Source organism: Sus scrofa, chromosome 3 (assembly GCF_000003025.6).
Source record: "Sus scrofa isolate TJ Tabasco breed Duroc chromosome 3, Sscrofa11.1, whole genome shotgun sequence".
Lineage (NCBI taxonomy): Eukaryota > Metazoa > Chordata > Mammalia > Artiodactyla > Suidae > Sus > Sus scrofa.
The window spans coordinates 29,528,434-29,552,046 of NC_010445.4; the positions used below are offsets into that span (position 1 = coordinate 29,528,434).

The following is a 23,613-nucleotide window of genomic DNA, read 5'->3' on the forward strand; positions in this document are numbered from 1 at the left end:
CTATTAAGTGTGAAGAGAAAACTTGGGGTGAAGGGAGAAGGTGTTGAGTAGGCAGAGTGACCAGATTTCTGTTTCGGAGGAGTTTCTGTAGTACTGACAGAGGGAGGAAGGCTGGAAGCGGAGAGACTGAGGTTGGGTTGGTACTGAAGGTGAGACGTGATGGTGGCTTGGACCACAGTGCCTGTAGTGGAAGTGATGAAGAGTGGTCAGATTTAGGATGTATATTTTCAAGGTAGAACCCACAGGACTGATAGGTGGTACTCAAGAGGAGGAGTGGAGGCAAAGATGACTCTGGTGTGATGGAGTTGCCATCTCCTGAGATGGGGACATCTGCAGGAGGAACAGGTTTGGGGCAAGTGATGGGTTAGTAGTTTTTGGCCATGTTAAGTTTGAGATGTCTGTTAGACACCCAAATAGAGACTAAAGGAGTTAATTGGAAATTTGAGTCTGTAGTTCAGAATTGAAGTTAAGCCTAGAGTATCCCATTTTAAAGCCCTTATTGTGTCGATGGGATTTAAAGCCATGGTGCTGGATGGGCTCATGGAGGGAGTAAGTGTGCAGAGAAAAAAATAAATGATTCAAGAACTGAATCTCTGGATAGTGAGAAGCAGCACCCAGTGAGAATGGGGTTTCTAGGAATCAAAGTGGAGGAAAAGCCCAGCAAGGGCTGAAATGTTGTGGTGGTAAGGATGATAACTGCATTGGCATTGTAGAGTCCCTGGGAACATGGACAGGACCTGTTCTAGTGGTGTGCAGGGGGTGACATCCTCATGGATGAATAGAGTTCCATGATTTCTTCAAGTTTCTATGGGAAGATTTATGACACGATTTGCTTGCCATGTAAAAAGAGTTTGAACTCCATCATGGTGGCAATAGCATTTTAGCAAGAGATGTGATGTGATCACATTTGCGTTGCAGAAAGACCACCCTGGCTGCAGGGAGAGAGGGGGTCAACTTGAAAACAGCTGGTGGATGATGGTGGCCAGAGCCAAGCTAGTGACAGTGGAGATGGAGAATGTAACCTTACTGGAAAGAAATTAAGGAGATGGAACCCATTACAACTTGAGAATGGATTGGAGATGGGAGGTGGGAGAGGAGGCAGGTTCAAATCCTGACTTGCCACCTGGTTGCTCCATGACCTTGAGCAAGCCTCCTAATATCTCTTGTACTTCATTTTCCTTATCTGTAAAATGAGGCTAACAATAGTATCTACTTCATAAAGCTGTTCAGGATTAAATGAGATGCTTAGCATAGGGCCTGGTGTTGGGAATATATATATACTATTGGCATTCATACATTAGCACATATAAACAAAACCTTCGAACATTTTTAGATAGTAGCATCCTTTTCTTGGGGATTGATTCCTCTTTCTTCAGCTATAAGAACTGACATCCCTTTTGAGTAAGGCAGAATTAAATTGCATTTGTAAGAATTCACAGGTCAGATGACTCTCATTTTTGCCAGGAAAATGACGATTCATATTTACTACTAGGTGTCATATAAGCTATACATTATTATATCATTAGTAAAACATAAATATCAAGAAATGCTTTGGCTCAAAGGATTCACAGAATGAGGTAGATATGATTGTCTGTCCTTGTGATTGACATGCAGTGACAGCTAGGTTTAATGGAATTGCAGGTTGATTTACATATATCATGCCTTCAATTTGCCCAGAAATTTGCACACTTATCAGGCATTTAGGTACACAATTACCCAATTAGGGTGTGTCATTTACTAACTGTGGGGGCAAATGTGGTAATTGAGCCTTCAAATGGCTAAGCATTCACAATTTGCTTCCTTTTAGGCAAGATGGTACTTTTGAGTTTCATGGGAGAATTAAAAGCATCTGACAGCTGAGGATTCCTCTCCTAACTGGATGATGGTGTCATTTCAGTACAGGCTGAGCATGGTGGTTAAGAAACTTAAGGAACCATCAGACCTAGAGTTTACACATGGAGATTGCTGATATCTTACTAGACATCATGTTAGAATTCCTTGTCCTGGGATGCACCACTGGACCATCAAGGAATTTTGTCTCTAGATGCTGATGTCTCTGCCCACTTTGGAAATCATCTTTTCCTGGTGTGGGGGGCTGGGGTGGGTAATAACACCTTCCGTCTGTTTTGTGTGTCTCTATTAATTGGGATGCTTTTGCCTCAAAGACATGGGTGTTCTCTTTATCCATCTGGCATGCCCTTAGGTATCACACCACTGCTTCTGGCATTCAGGTAGAACTAGGGAGCTTTCTATTTCTGTCCAGCATAAAAAGAGTTTCTTGGTGAGACCAGGGTGTAATACTGGAACTTAGAACTTTGAATCTGACCCAGATCCCAGTTTGGTGGAAGGTCACTGGAGATTCCTGTGGAGTTGCTTGCTAAAAAAAACAACTTTCCCTCCATTATTGAACCAAATTTTGGTCTGCTCACCTGTGTTCAATAAAACCAATCTATTGACACTGGGTTGTGCTGAGGGAAAGTTCAGTGTTTATTGTAGGGCACCAAGCAAGGAGTACTTCTCTTGAGGATGAGGAAGAAGGATTGAATAAAAGAGCTCTTCTGTATTCACAATGGCCAAGACATGGAAACAACCTAAATGTCCATCAACAGATGAATGGATTATAAAGATGTGGTACATATATACAATGGAATATTACTTAGCCATAAAAAGAATGAAATAATGCCATTTGTAGCAACATGGATGCAGCCAGAGATTCTCATACTAAGTGAAATAATTCAGAAAGACAAATACAATGTGATGTTATTTATATGTGTAATCTAAAACATGGCACAGTTTTTATTTCCTTTTTACTAAAGTGTTTTGATTTGTGTACTGATCAAGCAGCCGTAATTGTTAGTCCCTGAAATCTCAGTGGCTCCACTAACCAAAAATTTATTTCTTGCTCATTTTTCATTTAATTTGTAAGCGGACAGCAGTCTATGAAGTCACTTAGGTACCTAGGCTCCTTCCATCTTGTAGCTCTGCCCTCTTCTTGGTCCCTAGAATCCTCTCTTCTATTGGCTGATGAGGAAAAAGAGGATGGAGAAGGCACACCTGCTTCTTACTCACTTTGTATTGGAGGAAATGCACACCACTTCTACTCTCATTCAGTTGGTGAAAACAAGTCACATGACACCATCTAGATGCAAAGGATGCTGGGATAAGCAGTCTTTGGATGGACAGATAGTTCCCTGCAATAATTCTGCACTTGGCATGGGAAGAACCAGTCTTTGGTGGTATGCTAGCCATTTGTGTCACAATTCACATCTTTCAGTGAGCATATCCCTCTCTGCCCCATCTTCCTTCTTTTGGATCTCCTTTCATTGTGCTTTATCTTGAGTCTTGCATTCCTAGAAAATTTGCCAACTGAAACTGAAGTGCTGAGTTCTCCAGCCAGACAAGCTCGCCATGGGATCTCTGAGGTTCATAAATCACAGTGTAGAGGCAGTTCATCATCTGAAAAATGAGGAGGAAGGGCTGGCAGAGCCCAGCTTATAAAACAGATGTTCTTTTGGTGGAGAAGAGCAAAGGAATCTAAGCTCTGAAAATCAAAAACCCAGGCAACTAGCCCTTCTACCTTAAAAAAGCACATCATCCCTAAAGTAATTTACTTTCTCCTTCTTACTAGACCCTGCCCTCTAGGGAAAAAAAAGTCATTTCCCCTGTTCAATTATGTCCCATTTTAAGCTAGGACAATAGCTGTTCTTCCTGTGTTTCCAACCCCGAAAGTAAGGACATTAATTTTTTTCCAGTGCACGACAAATCCAGTGATACCTCATTATCAACCACAGGTCTGATATGTTTCAGGATACACACGGCTCTGCCATCCTTATCATTAAATCCCACTCAGGATAAACAAGGCTCATTTCAGCAGTAGCCATTTGTTCATGTTACGGAGCTTCCAGGATGGCATGAAATATTAAATGACAAGGGTTAATTCTGTTCTCAGCGAAGTGCTCCCATCTCATTTCCCATAAGAGTGTACAATGGGTCATTGTATCAGGCTTGAAATCAGAGCCTGCGCTAGCCTTCCTCGGGAGGCTTCTGTACCCAGGGTGTACTGATGAATCTAGATTTTGCAATGGGAAAAAAAAGCTCCTCCTGCCACTGGGAGGATGGGGGGCATGGTGGTTGTTTCCAGCGTGTGCAGCAGTGGCTTTGAGACTCCGCCTCTAGTGACTGGTGCTTTGTTATTTTTTGACGATTCCCTTGTGAAGAATGAGGATTTCTGGGATTTCTATCCTTTGGCTGTTGGTCTCTCCTGCTTACTTCTCCTGGCTTCTTAGCCAGAGATTGTGTAAAGTGAGAGGGTTGTTGTTTTAAATTACATTGGTGCTTTATTAATATGTTAAATGATCATAGTTGAGCTATTGTCACTTATTATTGTGTATTATGCCATGTATTAGTAATGAATGGGAGCACTTTACTTAAATATCTGCCTATAAATCAGTTGAACATGGGGGAAAAAGAGTCATGGTTTATTTATGAGGTCTGGGAAAGAAATTATAGAGAGCACACCTTACAGTCTCCTATTCTAAAAACATTATGAAACATTGATTATATGTTTGCCATTAAGTTTATGCTCCTGTTGCCTTTATGTTCCTAATATATTATTAATCTTTCTTAAGAATGAAACCTCTGAAATCTGCTTTAGATAGAAGAGTGGAAAGCTTCAGAGCTAGGCAGTAACGTTTGCTTGAATGGAGTCTTCAAAATGTGCAGTCCTCATGGGAGTGGTTTACCACTGGCCAGGGTCCATTAATGGTCTGCTTCCCAGTAAGTGCAAATTAATAGACTTTCATCGAGCTTCTTTGGACCAACAATGGGACCAAAGTACTGTTAGTACACACAAATGCTTTTTAAAGCATTCTGGGAAGCTCTTCCTTACACCAGAAAAGTCCCTCTTCAAAAGATTTCTTGAGTGAAGCAGTCACATAAAATTATAGCAGGCAGGGAACAAGGCACCCATTTCATTGTTTGACTAAGGCTCTGTTGAGAGCCACTATTTTAAAATTCATTGGTAAAATGGGCTGAAGTATGTAGCCTTCCATAAGAATCTGTTGGGATCTCTATTAATGTCTAAACCCCCAGATCAGCAATCAGACAAGTGCTGACCAAATTCTAGGAAGTGTATGAGGGTAAAAGAAAAGGGCTCAAATGACCTGACTGGCTGCTCTGTAGGATTTGTTTGCTTGGATGGACCAAGCAGAAGAAGAGTGACCCTGTCGGTAACTTTGGCTCAATCATTGTACTGGAACCTGGACAATTATGAGATTAGTAGTTCCTTCTGTCTTTTTTTTTTTTTTTTTTTCGGTCTTTTTGCTATTTCTTGGGCTGCTCCCTCGGCATATGGAGGTTCCCAGGCTAGGGGTCCAATCGGAGCTATAGCCACTGGCCTACGCCAGAGCCACAGCAACTCGGGATCCGAGCCGCGTCTGCAACCTACACCACAGCTCACGGCAATGCCAGATCCTTAACCCACTGAGCAAGGGCAGGGACCGAACCCGCAACCTCATGGTTCCTAGTCGGATTCGTTAACCACTGCGCCACGACGGGAACTCCTTTTTTTTTTTTTTGCCACACCTGAGTCATGATGTTTTCAGGCCAGAGATTGAACTGAGCCACAGCATTGACAATGCCAGATCCTTAACCCACTGTGTCACCAGGAACTCCTTAGTAGTCTATTCTTTCGAGGATGAAGAAGAAGGTTTGAGTAGAAGAGCTATTCTATATTCACAATAGTGAACATGGAAACAATTTAAGGTCCATTGATAGATGAATGGATTAAGAAGGTGTACATATATTTACAATGGAATACTACTCAGCCATAAAAAGAATGAAATAATGGCATTTGCAGCAACATGGATGCAACTAGAGATTCTTATACTAAGTGAAGTAAGTCAGAAAGAGAAAGATAAATACCATATAATATCACTTACATGTGGAATCTAAAATATGACACAAATGAACCTATCTATAAAATAAAAACAAACTCACAGACAAAGAGAACAGACTTGTGGTTACCAAGGGGGAGGGAGGGGGATAGACTGGAATTTGGGGCTTACTAGATGTAAATTATTACATTTAAAATGGATGAGCAATGAGGTCCTACTGTACAGCACAGAGAACTATATTCACTATCCTGTGATAGAACATAGTATGAGAAAAAGAATGTATGTATAAGTATGACTGGGTCATTATGCTTTACAGCAGACATTGGCACAACATTGTAAATCAACTGTACTTTAGTAAAAATACATAATAATAAAGAAGAGCTGTTCTACACCTTCTGTTCTTGCTATAGCTACTCTGTGCTGGGTTTTGTTCCAAGATGATGGACATAACACAGGAAAGCAATACTAATCAGTTGCCATTTAAAAAATGCTCACAGTCTTGCAATAGAGGTGGACTTGTAAGCAAATGAGTTACCATACTACAAAATAATAATAATAATAATAATAAATACCAATTTATGGAGTGCTTGTGAAGCATCGGGCACTATGGCAAGTATTTTATAAGTTTATACGACTTATGGAGGTAGCATAGCAAAGGGAATGATTAGCTTTGGCAGGACAGAACTTTTGGAGGAGGTGACATTTAGGTTGCAGTGTAAGAAGGGACAGGAATTCTCCTTCTAGGTGGAAAGGAAGTGGAGAGCACTTGGGTCAAGTGAAACAGTGTCTGTGTGGAATGACCTGGGCCTGAAACACCAGCTGTATTGGTGAGAACTGTGAGCATCTTGGGATCTCTAAAACATGTTGAGGGGGCAGAGCTGGTGTGAAACGAATTTGAAAACAGGCAGAGTGACATTGTACTTTTTCTGCTAGGACGAGGAACTTGGATTTTATCTTATAGAGGGTGTCAGTAATGGGATATATAAGTCAAGGAGAGAAAGGATTGATCTGGGTCTTTGTAAAGTTCTTTCGGCTACAGCTGGGAAAATGGTTGGAGGAAATGAGACATGAGATTGGAGGCACACACATGAGTCAACAAGGGTCTGCATTAAGTAGATGTGATAACGTAGAGTGGAAAAGGATTTGAAAAATCTGTGAGAAGTAGAATTGATGACATGGTGGCTAATTGGATGCGAGGACTGAGGAGAGGAAAGAGTCGTGGTTGGCTTCATGTTTTATTTATTAGGTGACAGCCTTAGTGCAAAGGGCTGGAGTCAAAAGTAGACTGTAATACCAGGTACCAATTTCTACTACTTAGACTTCTTTGGTTGAAATCAAAACCAATTCTTTTTCTGAATTTCTTTAATTGTGGCAAAATACACAGAAAAGCAAAACTTATTATAATACTTGTAGGTGTACATTGGTATTAAGTGTATTCATCTTGTTGCACTATTATACAACTGCCACCACCATCCATCTCTAGACCTCTTTTCGTCTTGTAAAACTGAAACACTATACCTGTTGAATAATAACTTCCCATCCTCCCCTCCTCCAGCTCCCAGCAATCACAATACAGAAAGTATTTTGCCTCTGTGATTTTGATTACTCTAAGGACCTGATATAAGTGGAATCATGCATTATTTATCTTTTTGGAACTGGCGTGTCTCACTTAGCATAATGTCCTCAAGTTTTAGCATGTGTCAGAATTTTCTTCCTTTATTTTTCGGCTGCACCCATGGCATGTGGAAGTTCCTGGGCCAGAGATCAAACCTGCATCACAGCAACAACTACAGCTGCTGTAGTGACTATGGCTGCTGCAGTGACAATGCCGGATCCTTAACCTACTGCACTGCAAGGAAACTCCAGAATTTCCTTCCTTTTTAAGACTAATTCCATTGCTTATATAGACCACATTTTGCTTATCCATTTATTGGTAGATGGACACTTGGCTTGCTTCTGTGTTTTAGCTCTTGTGAACAACTTTGCCATGAACATGGTGTACAAATATCTCTTTGAGATTGTGCTTTCAATTCTTTTGGATATATACTCAGAAGTAGAAATGCTGCATTATATGGTAATTCTTTTTTTTTTTTAATTTTTGAGGAATCACCATACTATTTTCCATATAACCACTAACAGTGCATAAGGGTTCCAATTTCTTTACATTCCGGCCTGTACTTTTTATTTTCTATTTTTTTTTTTTTCTTTTTATGACCAGGCCTGCAGCATATGGAAGTTCCTGGGCTGGGGGTCAAATTGAAGCTGCAGCTGCTGGCCTGCACCATAGCCCAAGCAATGCCAGATCCAAGCCACCTCTGTGACCCACGTTGCAGCTTATGGCAACACTGGATCCTTAACCCACTGAGCGAGGCCAGGGATAGTATCCACATCCTCATGGACACTATGCCAGATTCTTAACCTGATGAGCCACAACAGGAACTACTCTCTTTCTTTCTTTCTTTCTTTCTTTCTTTCTTTCTTTCTTTCTTTCTTTCTTTCTTTCTTTCTTTCTTTCTTTCTTTCTTTCTTTCTTTCTTTCTTCTCTCTCTCTCTTTCTTTCTCTTTCTCTCTCTCTTTCTTTCTCTTTCTCTCTCTTTCTTTCTCTTTCTCTCTCTCTTCCTTTCCTTTCCTTTCCTTTCATTCCTCCTTCCCTCCCTCCCTCGGTTCTTTCTTTCCCCCCTCTCTCTCTCTTTCTTTCCTATAGTAGTCATCCTAATGGGTATGATGTTAAGACCAATTTTTAGATGTCTACATTTCACCCTATGGTACTATGAGGCCATTCATTCAGGGTCCCTGGGAAGTTATTATGGGAATGACTTTATTTCCATCTTCAGTTCTCCTGTGGCACCACATGGGATTTAGCTTTTTTTTTTTTTTTTTTTTTTTTTTTTTAAAGATTCGAGGAGTTCCATCGTGGCTCAGTGGAAACAAATCCAACTAGTACCCATGAGGATGAAGGTTCAATCCCTGGCCCTGCTCAGTGGGTTAAGTATCCAGAGTTGCCCTGAGCTGGGGTGTATGTTGCAGCTCAGATCCCAAGTTACAGTGGCTATGGCATAGGCCAGCAGCTGCAGCTCTGATTTGACCCCTACTCTGGGAACTTCCATATGCCACGGACGTGGCCCTAAAAAGCAAAAAAAAAAAAAAAAAAAAAAAAAAAAGTTTGGATGCTTACCCATTTATACCAGGGTAAACATTACTAATAACACCAATAGTACACATCCTAGTGAAAACTGCATGTTTTCAGTGACCCTGCAGGAATTTAGATTATTCGTTCAAATCCTGGTTCAACTGTTTATAAGTGTGTAACTTGGAGCAAATTTGATCACCATAACTTCCTCACAGGCAAAATGGGCATTAAAATTACCCTGTGCTGAGCTGTTTTGAGAATTGGAGGAACACCTGGCATGAGTAAAAGCTCAATTAGTATTCATTTTTATTTTTCTTAAGTTGAATAACATTCTTAGTGGTAGGCCTTCGGAAGGGGAGGTGGGTGAAGAAGGTTGTAGTTTTGAGACCTGACTGCTGGCTCCGAAATTTTATATATTTTCTTTTCCTTCTTTTTATGACCACACCCAGACAACCTTCTCCCCGTGCCCTCACCTGTAGAGGGATCTCAGGCCTCTGCATCCTTCTGTTAGGTCACAAATCCCATCTCGGGGCTGATGACCTCATTGAAACCTAATTACCTCTCAGAGGCCTCACCTCCAAATACCGTTCACATTGGGGATTAGGCCTCAACAGATGAATTTGGGGACATAAACATTCAGTCCATGCAGATGGCTTTTTTGCCCTTTGCTTTGTCTTCTCTTTGACTGAATCTTCTACTAAGAACAAGTGCAAATTCTGATCCTGTAGGCAGTGAGGACATTTGACATGTGTTTTTAACTTCACTTTTTAGGTATGAGCTTTCATCCTGGGTAGTTCTTAGTCAATTGCAAGATGGAGAGATTAGGTGGCGGCCAAAGAGGTCCTGACAAGAGCAGAATCACCTTTGCTTAGGTGTCCAGAGGTACTTGGGAATAGAGAAAGATCACCATTGTGTTAACCTGAGGTGTCCTGAATGATTATCCTTGTGGAACCTTTGCAAGGCATGTAATGAAATGAGTGTTGCAGATACTGTCAAATTCCCCAGGAAGAGTGGAAGGAAAATCTTAGTAGCAGAGAGATTTTCATTTATTTCTGTCTAAGGGGAGATGACATAAGTTCACTTTGTGATTTTTTTTCTGCCTCATATAGGACAGTGCTCAGAATACAGATCAGGAAATCTGAACAATTCCTATTCTTTATAAAAATCCAGGGGGGAAGATGTTATAACGATCTGCCATGAGTGCTTTAAAAATGGAAAGGTGAACTCTAAAGATGTTCGAAGCATTGTCTTCCTTTGGATGTCCAGCAGACTCTCAGAAGTCAACTTTTGAAACTGGTGTGGTAAGTCCATTGGGTGGATCCCTTTAGTTCTCCAACTCAACCCAAGAATTATTGTCATCTTTTATTTTTAAAAAATTTATTAGAGTATAGTTGACTTACAAAGTTGTGTTCATTTCAGGTATACAGCAATGCAAATCAGTTATACATATATCTATCCCTTTTCAGATTCTTTTCCCATAGGTTATCACATAGTATTGAGTAGATTTCCCTGCGCTATACAGTAGGTCCTTTTTACTTATCTACTTTATATACGGTAGTGTATATATGTTAATCTCAACCTTCCAATTTATTCCTATCCCCAACATATCCAGTTTGGTAACTGTAAGCTTTGTTTTGAAATCTTTGAGTCTGTTATTGTTTTGTAAGTTCTTTTGTATCATTTTTAATTAGATTCCACATATTAGTGATATCGTATGAATTTGTCTTTCTTTGTCTAACTCTTCCCACCCAGTACAGTAATTTTCAGGCCATCATATTGCTGCAAATGGAACTATTTCATCCTTTTTTAAGGCTTAGTAATATTCCATTGTACATATGCACCATATCTTCTTTATCCATTCATCTGTTGATGAACATTTAGGTTGCTTCCATGTCTTGGATATTGTAAATAGTGCTGCAGTGAACACTGGGGTGCATGTGTGTTTTCGAACCATGGCTCTCTCTGGATATATGCCCAGGAGTAGGATTTCTGGGTTATATGATAGTATGATATTTCATTTTTTAAGGAACCACCTTAAAAAAAAGATGTTATCCATGTCATCTTTTATTTTTAGTGGTTAAGGAAAAGTCATGGTTTGGCCAGGCTTTCCATGGATTTCTATGTAATAGGAATACCTATTGTTTCTGGCAGTAATCTGAGGGAAATCACTCTTTCCAAACTTATTTGGGCTTTGGAATCAGACAAGCTGGGTCCCTGTTTCAGCTCTATCACTCACTTATTGGCCATGTAACCTTTGTCAATAAACTTATCTGAGCTCCAGTTTTCCTACGTATGCAATGGGGGCATCTACCTTATAAGGGTTATATAGGACAATGTTAATTGCCTGGTATGGGACATGGCATAGTGTACACACTCAATAAATGAGAGCTATATTAACTTGACTCTAACATCAGGCTCATTAAAAAGGAAACTAGTCATATATGATGAAGGTAAGGGTTAAAGAAGGCATAGCCAAAGAAGGATGCTGTGGCACATACATTCCATCCTCACTTCAATTTTCAGCTTTGGTCCTAGGTCATGGTACTACAGTGGTCCAAGTATTCTACCTTGAGATGAATGAGGACCATATTGGACTATGGCTTTGATGACTGCAAGACTCCCATCTTCAGATGTCTTCCCCCAAAGGGAGAACGAAGTCATTAAGGACCAACTTGAATTTGAATGGATCATCTGTAAAAGTTGGAGGAACTACCCTGTAGTTCCATGCAAGGCTATGGCTCAATCAAAAGCATCCTTCCCAGACTCTTCCCATCAGGATCCATTCTTCTCACCTGCATATGTCCCCCAAGGTCATTACTGAAGAAATAGGGGTTATGTTGTATAAGCTTAATCACTGCTGAGACCACTCGTTACAAGTCAATGTCCAATGTTGTATTGGCTCAGTTGTTTTTTCTGGTTCAGGGACAAAATTCATTAGCATCTGGAACTAAAGCTAAAAGGCAGTGGCCAGTATAGCATTGTTACTTTTATCTTTATGGCCACAGGGCTTGTAATTATTAATAAAACTTGACTTTTGCTCTTCAATCTGCATTTTCTATGGTACAGTAATTACAAACTGAACTTTAAGTAACTCCTTCTTTAAGAGTTCTTCACTCAGAGCTAGAGGACTATTTAGATGAAGCTTGACTTGTCCTCCTTGGAAAGGCTCCTTTCCTTCCCCTCCAGCTGTCACGGCTGAAGTGTAGTGCTGGGGGTGGGAGGTGGACTTTGAAAATGAATGAGAACAGCAACACTTGTTCATTTTAAATCTGATTTTAATTCTTTATTAAACAAAATTAAAATAGCACATGAAAACATGAAAATTCAATTAGCAACTCTTTGTTGAGAACTTCTATGTGTAAGGCTCAATGGAAGAGAGGTTGAAGATAGAAAGATGAGGCAGAATCTGACCTCAAGTGTGTTCAAATGTCTTGGGAAGAGAAGTGTGATTAAGAGGCCCAAGAGTATGATTTAAAATGAGGAAAACCACCCAGGCATAGCTGGGCATTCTTTGATTCTAATATGCAGTGGAATTCTGAAAGAGCTTGTCAACTTGCTTATGCGTCCTAACTGGAGGCAGGTTGGCTTATGTACAGAGCTACAGACTTTTCCCCTGGTACTTTATTGAGTTATAATTTACAGAGAATAAAATGCACAAATCTTAAATGTGTAACTTGGTGTACACACACACACACACAGACACACACACCCCCATGCCCACACACACCTGTATCATCACCTTACAGGTATAATCTATATTTTTTGATCAAGGTAGACTATATTTACTCCAGAAACTTCCTCTGTACCCCTTTCCTGTCAGTTCCCCTCCCCGGAGGTAACTCCTTTTCTGACTTCAGTCACCTTAGATTAGTTCAGACAATCTTTTTTTTTTGTTTTGCTTTTTTAAAAAATTATAGTTGGTTTACAATATTGTGCCAGTTTTTGCCGTATAGCATAGTAACCCAGTCTCTTTCTCTCACACGCACGTATATAAACACATTCTTTTTCTCATACTATCTTGCATCATGTTCTATCCCAAGCGATTGGCTATAGTTCCCTGTGCTGTACAGTAGGACCTCATCATTGCTTATGAAATACAATTGATTTATAATGTTGTGTTAATATCTACTGTATCATAAAGAGATTCAATTATGCACATCTTGGAAAATGTTGCCTTAAAATAGCTGGATATATTCAGCTGATCAGATATATTCAGATATGTCTGAATATCCTTTTTCATATTCTTTTCCATTATGGTTTATCACAGGATATTGAATAGAGTTCCCTTGCTATACAGTAGGACCTTGTTGTTTATCCATTCTAAATATAATAGTTTGCGTCTGCTAACCCCAAACTCCCAATCCATCCCTCCACCCCCATCCCCCTTAGCAGCCACAAGTCTGTTCTCTATGCTAGTTCAGATTATTCTTGAACTTCATATAAATGAAATGCTAGAGCACATACTCTTCTGTGTGAGAATTTTTTTTTTTTTTCATTCAGCATCATGTTTTTGAAATTCAGCCATTGTGGTGCCTGTGTCAGTAGTTGAGGCCTTTTTTGTTACTGAGTAAGATTCCATTTGTTTGCCCATTTACCTTTAGATGGGCATTTGAACTGTTTGCAGTTTTTGTTTATTATGAATTTAGCTACTGGGAACATTTGCATACACGTCTTTGTGTGGACATCTGCACTCATTTTCTCATTTGGGTGTTCAGTTGCTGGGTCCTGGGGTGTACATTTGTGTAGTCTTAGCAAATAGACTGTTATCCAAAGTTGACATTCTGCTTTATGTCACCACCAACAGTAGGTGTGAATCTCAGCTCCTCTTTCTCAGAATATCTGATACTCTCGGAAGCTAGAGAGACCTTGGTTTAGATTAAGGATCTTCCACTTAGTAGCCTTATTATCTTGAGACAGTTACTACATTTTTTACTCCAGTTTTCTAATCTACAAAATGTGGATAATAACAACCTTTTGCAGTGTTTGTGAAGACTAGTATTTGGAAGATCCAAGACTGCATATTAAACTGCTATAGTAAATACCCCAATATATAGTAACTGCTACACTCATTATTATTTCCATATTCTCATCTCATCCAGCTATTTTAAGGCAACATTTTCCAAGATGTGCAGTATGGTGGCACTTGACATTTATTTTACTCTAAGTATTACCTATTCACAGCATTACGAAGTACTGAATCACACAGTGAAAATTTATTTCTATTCCAATTTTCTTTAATCCCAATAACATCAAAGGAAAAATCTTAGCATGGTGTTAGTCTGATTTAACACCTCTCCAACACTTGCTAATCTTCCTTTTTAATAAAGTGAGAACAAGACACAGGCTCTTAGTCTTGGGAAGGCGACAGAATCTAGAAATAATTCAATGTTGTTTTGCCTTCGTTGTTTTTTAATTTTTACTGTTAGTAGAATGGATGGCTGGCGAGACTAGTAGTATTTCTGGTCGTGATTTACTCTTTTCATAAATTATTAAAATCTAAAAAGTGAGTCGTCTGAAATAAAAAAAAAAAAGTTAAGATATTAATGGTGCAGGAGGAACTTGGGCATGGCTGCAAGTCCTGTCCCAGGTTGGTCCTCTCCTGTGGGTCCCACACTCAGCTTCATACTGACCTCCCCAGGACACACAGACACAGGCATGTGGATGAGCAAGGGCATGTATTCTTTGACCTTGGAGTCCAGGTCGTACATAGAACACGGTGTGTCTGGGTCATTGGGGGTAGAGTTTTGGGGATCTAGATAGGGACTGGCCAAGCAAAACCAGAGCAGAGACAACTTCAATTATCAGGGAAAAGGTCAAAGCGATGCTTGAAGAAACTTCCATGTTGTATACCATCCAGCCAGAGATATTAGAGATGGTGCTAATAGGATTTTAGAGACAAATAGAATGGGGTTCAAATTGTGATGTTGCACATTCATGGCTGCGCGACATTGGGCAAATGACCTGTCATGGCCTCATTTTCCTCAGTTGTGAAATCGGGGTTCTAACCCCTCCCTGTCTGAGTCACTATGCAGATTATATGAGGTAACACTTATGAACAGGTTTTTTGTTTTGTTTTGTTTTCTCTGGTTTTTTTTTTTTTTTTTTTTTTTTTTTTTTTTGTCTTTTGTCTTTTGTCTTTCTAGGAACACACCTGCAGCATCTGGAGGTCCCCAGGCTAGGGGTCCAATTGGAGCTACAGCTGCTGGCCTGCACCACAGCCACAGCAACGCCGGATCCTTAAGCCACTGAATGATGGGAACTCTGACAGGTTTAATGGATGCTTTCTATTATGTTGATGATCTGAGACAGACCTTCAAGATAGTATAGCATCTACCTTTGCCTTAACTCTTCGGGAATCAAGCATGATGACCTTTCCTTGGCTGATTAGGCTTTGCTGCCGTGAATGTTTCTTGTACACGTTATGCTGCCAATATTCTCTTAAATTTATGATCAAAACTTGTGGGTTATGTGTCTCAACACTTCAGGCCTCTGCCCTACTGCTAGAGAGAGTTACGTATGAATCCTTGTGAGTGGAATAGCAGGCCTGAGTCTGAAATCTCATCTAGTTGTTTCTGTTTGAGCTCTGCTAGATACTTTGTACTTACATCTGTCACAGCACCCATGGCATCGAGAGAGAAGTCAGTTAAACAATAAGCTTCTTGGATATAGGGACCATATCTTGCTGATCTCTAAAGCTGGAATGCCCGGGACAATACAGGTGCTTAATAAACATAGTTGACTGATGCCCTGTGGTTTCACCTGTTTTCTTACTAGAATATAAGGTGCTTAAAGGCAGGATTGTGTCTGCCTGTTCAGTGTTGAATCCCTAGTGCTTGGTAGGCTCTCAGTAGCTATGGGTTGAATGAATGAATGAGACAAAAGGATGCTTTTTCTTTTCAGTGTTTGAACAGGATGTGAGCAGGTAACCAGACCCACACAAAGGGGGCACCAGCCGCAGGCCAGACCTGTGAGCAGCTGGTCTGATCTGCTCTCTTTGTTGGCAAATACTCGGTAAGAGGCCTCACTCCAGTACACCTGCCTGGATTGATCATCTTCTTTGTGATAAACAGGAAGGAAAATCATTATAGCACCAGCGCCTTGTCATTCCACATGCTTCTGCCTGTGATAAATGTTCTCCATTTACGGAGCCATTGGTGGAAACCTGGAGGAAATGATTGCCATCCAGGCCTAACCTGGCGCAGGTTCATCATTAAACAACTCCCATAATTTCCACTGCTCAGCATTCATCTTCTCACCGCTCGCAGGGCTGGGGAAAAAGAGGGTTTTGACTTCAAGACAGAGAAAACTGCTACCTAATTGCTCTTTTTGTCATCTGTACACTGTTGTGAGGAAGTGGATAAGAAGGATTGCCATCAAATGAACAGGTATTTGGAACCACTGGAACTTTATAACACTTTGGTGAGAGCCTTCTTTCGGTTGGTGTGACCCAGCCAAAGGGGCAATACCAACAACCCAGCAAGAGGAATCCTAAGTGTTTACCCTGGAGAGTTAACTGATGTGTGTGGGAGGAAAGGTCAGGACAGCATTGCTTGTAGCAGCCATATTATGAACAAGGTTAAATATCCATCCACAGAAGAGCATGTTTTTATAATGTGGTATATGTATACATTAGAATATTAACACAGAAATTAAAATGAATGAACCTCAGCATGAATGATTCTTACATAATGATGTCCAGTAAAGAAACAATATGTAAGAGAGAACATATGCCATGAGCCCATTCATATAGAATTGGACACAGACAAAAAGAAATATATTGTTTAGATCTGCATGCAAAGGAAGAAAAGCTATAGAGACAAGTAAATAAATGATCACCATAAAAGTTAAGATAGTAGCTAAAAGTTAAGATAGGGTTTAGGAGTGCCCACTGTATCTCAGTGGAAATGAACCCAACTAGTATGCATGAGGATACAGTTTCAACCCCTGGTCTCACTCAGTGGGTTAAGGATTTGGAGTTGCCCTGAGCTATGGTGTAGGTTGCAGGCGAGGCTTGGATCTGGCATTGCTGTGGCTATTCCCTAGGCTGGCTGCTGCAGCTCCGATTCAACCCCTAGCCTGGAAACTTCCATATGCCACAGATGCAACCCTAAAAAGGGGGGGGGGTTAATTAAAAAATTAAAATTAATAAAAAATTTTTTTAAAGTTAAGATGGGGGAGGGACCCAAGGGTGCTTTTGATATTGTCCATATTCTTTTTCTCTAGCCATGTGGTTGTTACAAAGATACTCACTTTATAAGTATTTGCTAAGCTGGGCCTGTGCGCAATTTTCTGTCTACAGGTTATACCTGGCAGTAAAATATACTTTAAAACTCTAGCCTATCGATTTGAGCTATAATTTATCGTAATGTTTAGGCCAGTGCTTCTCAAACACGCAAAATTTTAAAAATGACCCAGGGCTTTTGTGAAATGTGCGAGTTCCTAAGTGCCTGGTGATTCTCATAGGTGTAGAGCCAATTGTGATTGTTTTGGTAAGGGAATTTTTGAAAAATTGATTTAGAGCAAATTTTTTTTTTTTTTTTTTTTTGCATTAGAATCACCAGGGGAGCTTTAAAAATAACTTATGTCTAGATTCTATCACAGAGCATCTGATTTAAGGGTCTTGGGAAGGGGGCGGTGCAGCTTGGGCGCCCAGATATTTTAAAGCTCTCCAAGTGATTTCAATATTAAGCCCAGTTGAGATGAGGGCTTCTTAAACTGTAATGCAGTTGGATTACCTGAGGATCCTACTTAAATGCAGATTCTGATTTAATGGGGACCGAATGGGCCTGAGATTCTGCATTTTGCCTAGGTTCACAGGTGATGCAGATACTGGTGGTCCATGGACTGCACTTGGAATAGCGAAGGTTTAGAGCCTTTGGAATCAGGCAAGACTTCAAGTCTCAGCTCTGACCCTAAATGCTGTGTTACCGGGGCAAGGACTGAATCATGCTGAGCCTCAGTTTATTTATCTATAAAATGGGGGCGATAAAAGCAATCCCCACATCCTGGGGTGGTTATGAGGATCAAGGGACTCAAACCAGGTAACTTTCTGCCACAATGTCAGGCTGAGAGCAAGCTTTCAGTAAAGACTGAGGTCCATGTGTTTCCTGCTATGCTGGGGAGCTCCCAAAGGGTGTTAAGAGTGGGTGCAGCATCTAGCATTTCCTCTGCTTCTTCCCTGCCTCTTTAAGAGGCCTCATGGAGGGTCAGCACAACTCATGGGCCTTGAGTGTAGAAGGAAGTATAGTGAGGGCCGCAGAGGACAGCACTAAGGCTAAAGTGGACACTTTGACCAACTCTGCTGGGAACTGAAAAGAGTAGAAGACCAGCTGCGAATTCTCAGGACAGAAGCCCTTGATGCTGGACTTCTTTGCACCTGTCATTATTTTGTGTGTGTATGTACACACAAATATGTTTATACATATATATACATATATATATAGCAGGTACTCAGATGTGTTAAATTAGTGGGTTTGCTGGGGACAGCAAACAGGCAAACATATGTGTATGTGTGCATATATGTTTGCCTATGTGTGTGAATACATACGCATATAAATATAATATTGGAATTCCCATTGTGGCTCAGTGGTTAACGAATCCGACTAGGAACGATGAGGTTGCGGGTTCGATTCCTGGCCTTGGTCAGTGGGTTAAGCATCCGGCGTTTCCGTGAGCTGTGGTGTAGGTCGCAGATGTGGCTTGGATCTTGCCTTGTTGTGGCTCTGGCGTAGGCTGGTGGTTACAGCTCCCATTAGACCCCTGGCCTTGGAACCTCCATATGCCATGGGTGCAGCCTAGAAAAGAGAAAACCAACAAATATATATATATTTACCTGTTTTCTATCTGCCAAGCTATGAATGAATTTATACACATATATTTATCATATATAATGTATTGTAATATACATGTGTATGTATGTACTTATTTGCTTATTTGTTGTCTGTCTCCCTACCTATGAATGACACATGCACACACATAGATGTATATGTGTGTCTCTATATGTGTTTGGGTATGTATATTTTCCTATGTGTATGATATTATATCCATATTTATAAATATATAAACATGCATATTTATATATTTACCTGTTGTCTGTCTCCCCAGTTACAATTCATTCATTAATTCAGCTAATCTTTGCTGAGCACCTACTATATATCAGGTACTTCCTTAAGCCCTGGGAACAAACACATGAGGGAACAAAACAGACAAAATTCCCTGTCTTCCTGGAGCTGACATTCTAGTAGGGCAGATAGTAAACAAATACTGTCATAATAAAATCATGTGAAAGTTGTATGCTATGTAAGAAGTTGACACCTGCTAAGAAAAAAGCAATAGTGCACCAAGGGGGGGGATGGGGAGATGTGTATGCAGTTTTAAGTAGGATGATTCCTGATGGCCTCACTGGAAAATGACATTTGGGCAGAGACTTGGACGAGGTGCTGATATCTGGGGAAGAAGCACTCTAGGCAGAGAGAAGTAGAAAAAGAACCCCCTTGTCTGGGAGGCAGGAGAATGCTGGCCTATTCATGGACTAGAAACGGGGATTGGGGGGTGGCTGGAGGAAGAGAATGGGCTGGGCTGGGCAGAGCAGAAGATGACAGAGCAGTGATAGGTGATGAGAGGGCTGGCTTTTCTCAGAGTGAGCTGGAGCAGCTAGAGAGTGTGAGCAAAGGTGTGACCAGATCTGACTTACTTAAAAATTTTTTTCTTGGAGTTCCTGTTGTGGCTCAGTGGAAACAAACTGGACTAGCTAGCATCCTTGAGGATGTGGTTCAATCCCTGGCCTTGCTCAGTGGGTTAAGGATCCAGCATTGCCATGAGCTGTGGTGTAGGTGGAAGATGTGGCTGGGATCTGGGGTTTCTGTGGCTGTGGTGTAGGTTGGCAGCTGCATCTCCAATTCAACCCCTCACCTGGGAACTTCCATATACAGTGGATGCAGCCCTAAAAAGCAAAAAAAAAAAAACCCAAACCAAACAAAAAAAAACCCCACAATTTTTAAAAACTGAAATGTTAATTTACAAAGTTGTATTAGTTTCAAGTGTACAGCAACATGATTCATATATATATTAATTTTCAGCTTCATTTCCATTATAAATTATTACAAGATACTGAGTATTGTTCCCTGTGCTTGATAGTAGGTTCTTGTTGTCTATGTATTTTATATATAGTAGTGTATATCTCTTAATCCCAAACTCCTAATTTATTCCTCCCCCACCCCCTTTCCCCTTTGGTACCCATAAATTTGTTTTCTATGTTTGTGAGTCTGTTACTGTTTTGTAAATAAGTTCATATGTGCAGTATTTTAGATTCCACATATAAGTGATATATGGTATTTGTCTTTCTCCAACTTAACTTCATTCACTATGGTCATATATAAGTCCATTCATGTTGCTGCAAATGCCATTGTTTCATTCTTTTTTATGGCTGAGTAGTATTCTATTATATACATATGTACCACATCTTCTTTATCCATTCATCTGTGGATAGACATTTATGTTGCTTCGATGTCTTGGTTTTCACAAATAGTGCTGCTGTGAATATTGGGTGTGTGTATCTTTTTGAATTAGAGTTTTCTCTGTATATACACTCCCAGGAGTGGGATTGCTGGATCATATGGCAACTGTACTTTTAGTTATTTAAGGAACCTCCATGCTGTTCTCCACAATTGCTGAATCAGTTTACATTTCCATTGATAGTGTAGGAGGGTTCCCTTTTCTCCACACCTTTTCCAGCATTTATTATTTGTAGACATTTTGATGTTGGCCATTCTGACTGATGGGAGGTGGCAACCTCATTGTAGTTTGGATTTGCATTTCTCTAATTATTAGCGATGATGAGCATCTTTTCATGTGCCTCTTGGACATCTTTATGTCTTCTTTGGTCTATTTAGGGGTCTTCTGCCCATTTTTTGGATTGTATTGTTTGTTTGTTTGTTTGTTTTGTCTTTTGGCCATTTCTTGGGCCACTCCCGTGGCATATGGAGGTTCCCAGGCTAGAGGTCTAATTGGAGCTGTAGCCGCCGGCCTACACCAGAGCCATAGCAATGCAGGATCCGAGGCACGTCTGCAACCTACACTACAGCTCACAGCAATGCCAGATCCTGACCCACTGACCAAGGCCAGGGATCGAACCTGCAACCTCACGGTTCCTAGTTGGATTCGTTAACCACTGAGCCATGACAGGAACTCCAGATTGTATTGTTCTGATTTACATTTTTAACAGAGTGGATGTGCTGTGTTGAGAAAAGAAGACTGGGGGGCAAGGTAGAATGAGGGAGACCAGTTAGGAAAGTACTGGAATCATTCCCACAGGGAAATGATGGTGGCTTGGCAAGGATGGAGCAGTGGACATCACTTAGGGCCAGTGTGTACTACCATTGAGTGAGTTGGACACTACCCATCCAGGGGACCCATTCCCATGGCTATCATGGGAATAGCACCCCTAGAGTTTTGCAGGGCACACCTGTGTTATGCAGTAGTCCTGGAAGAAGTAGGTGGATTTCATGAAGGCAGGGATTTAACTTTGTTCCATGCTCTCTCCCTGATGCTTGAACACATATCTGGCACAGAGCAGATGCTCAACTGAAATGTTTCTCATGAGTGATATGGTGGCTTCCATCTCCTCTGTCCTTGGAAACACTCAGAGGCAGGTGACTCAGTGCAGGCTCAAGTGTGTTTTGGGTTACCTTGTAAACAGCTGCATTTTTCTTTGATGACCACTTTGAGTGTCCTGGTATGACAGCCCCTTTGCACTGCAAAACGCTACCATTTTACGTCATCAGGGCAAACCAGCTTTTAATGACATTGTTTGCAGAGAAGGAAAAAAATAAACTTTTATTTTATTATACTTTGTCACCACCCCCTGCCCTCCCAACCCCCGAAGCATCATGTCTGAGTCATCTCTCACTCACTGATCTGTTCTGGATGCAATTAAAGTTAAATCGCCTTTGGAACCAGAACAGTCTCATCTTTATTTACAGCATCTGCAAATCAAGCCACTCCTCCTAATTTTAACAGCTTCTTCAGTGGCAGAAATTTCTTTTCCAAAGGTACAGGTGGAGAAATGATAAGGAATGGTTACTGTCCTTTTCCCTCTGGGAATAGGATGGTGGAGACCAGGCCAGGAGAAGGGAGTCAATTTATGCTATGACAGGAGGTGCCCCCCACACTCTGGGTTCAAGTGTGGCTGCTGCCTTTCATGAGCTGAATGACCTTGACGAGGTCATGGAACCTCACTGAGCCTCAGTCACCTTATCAGTAGGATGAGAGGGAGATCAATGCCTGTGCAACCAATCTGGTGGACTTTAGGAACCCAAGGAGATCATACATGAGAAAGTTCTTATATTTTTAGTAGCAGTGAGAGGGAGCAAAGAGTGGGAGAATATATAATAAATCATTTAAATTATCAGGCTCACTGCATGTTTTGTTTGAAGTCCTTCTCATCATGTATCATTGTGTTGAAATGCCTTTTCTTCTATATCTGTTGCCCTATGCTTTTTTCTCCTTCCCACTTCCATCAAATTCATTCAGCAGTAATTTATTAAACATTTATGATGTGCTAGGCACTGAGTCTCTAGCAGGGAACAAGACAGATGTGGCTTCTGCCCATAAGTAGCTTACAAGCTGATGAAGAGAGGTCTGGGGGGAAAAAAAAGATTACATACTTGACTATGTGATTACCACTATGCTACATTCCAGGAGGGGAAAATATCTGAAGATATGACAGGGAGACTAAATTAGACTGAAGGGTCAGAGAGCTCTACCTGCAGACATCTATGCAGAGATAGGAGGATGGCTGGGAGTTAGCCAGATGGAAGGAGGGAACAGTGTCCCCCGTGGGTGGAACAGCATGTGCTAAGATCTGGAGGAGGGATGAAACAAGGCTGGGAGTTAAATCATGAGGGTGGAAAGGCAGGCAGGGAAGAGATTAGGTAGGAAATCACTTTGCTAGAGCTGTGGGTGCCTTAACATATGATGCTGGTGCCTTGATGTCACAGAACCAACCAAAAGAAATCACAGAACAAAAGAAGATGATAGCGATGAACAACTCTGGTTGTGCTTCCCCTGGATCATTTACAATATTTTCTCTAAAAGTGTGGCCCTTTTTTTTTTTTTTTTTCTTTTTATGGCCATATGTGAGGCATATGGAGGTTCCTGGACTAAGGATCATATCTGAGCTGCATCTGCGACCTACGCCACACCTTGCAGCAATGCCAGATTGTTAACCCACTGAGTGAGGGCAGGGATTGAACCTAAATCCTCACAGACACTATGTTGGGTTTTTAACCCACACTGAGCCACAACAGGAACTCCTGATGTGTTTCTTAAAGCACCAACTTAGAACTTTATGTTTATACAAGCAGCTCCTTCTTAAAGCCTAGTGAAACAAGTTATTCCTTGTCCTTCTGACTCTAGAGGGAAGGTTGGGGGAATAGAAGGCAGAGACAATTTCTAATCCATCTTCATAGACTTCAGGCATAGAATAGGGGTGCTGTAGTTCACTCATTGAATAAGATTCTTCACACGAGCACCCGCTTTGAAGTTCCCATCGATCACCCTGTGACATTGTTCTAATGAATATCCTCTGCA

General features: G+C 40.9%; 1 long non-coding RNA gene across 4 annotated transcripts in view; it reads left to right on the forward strand.

The window, feature by feature from the left end:
- LOC110259931 overlaps positions 1–23,613 on the forward strand; it is a 385,411-nt gene that overhangs the window by 124,135 nt on the left and 237,663 nt on the right. Inside the window, exons 5-6 of one of the 4 annotated variants that reach the window (XR_002342414.1) lie at positions 10,134–10,325; positions 11,548–12,085. The exons of 2 other annotated variants lie outside the window; for them this stretch is intronic. This is a non-coding gene — a long non-coding RNA (uncharacterized LOC110259931). Of the gene's footprint in view, positions 1–10,133; positions 10,326–11,547; positions 12,086–23,613 lie in introns of those variants that run through there. One more of the 4 variants, XR_002342416.1, reaches the window with a different exon arrangement.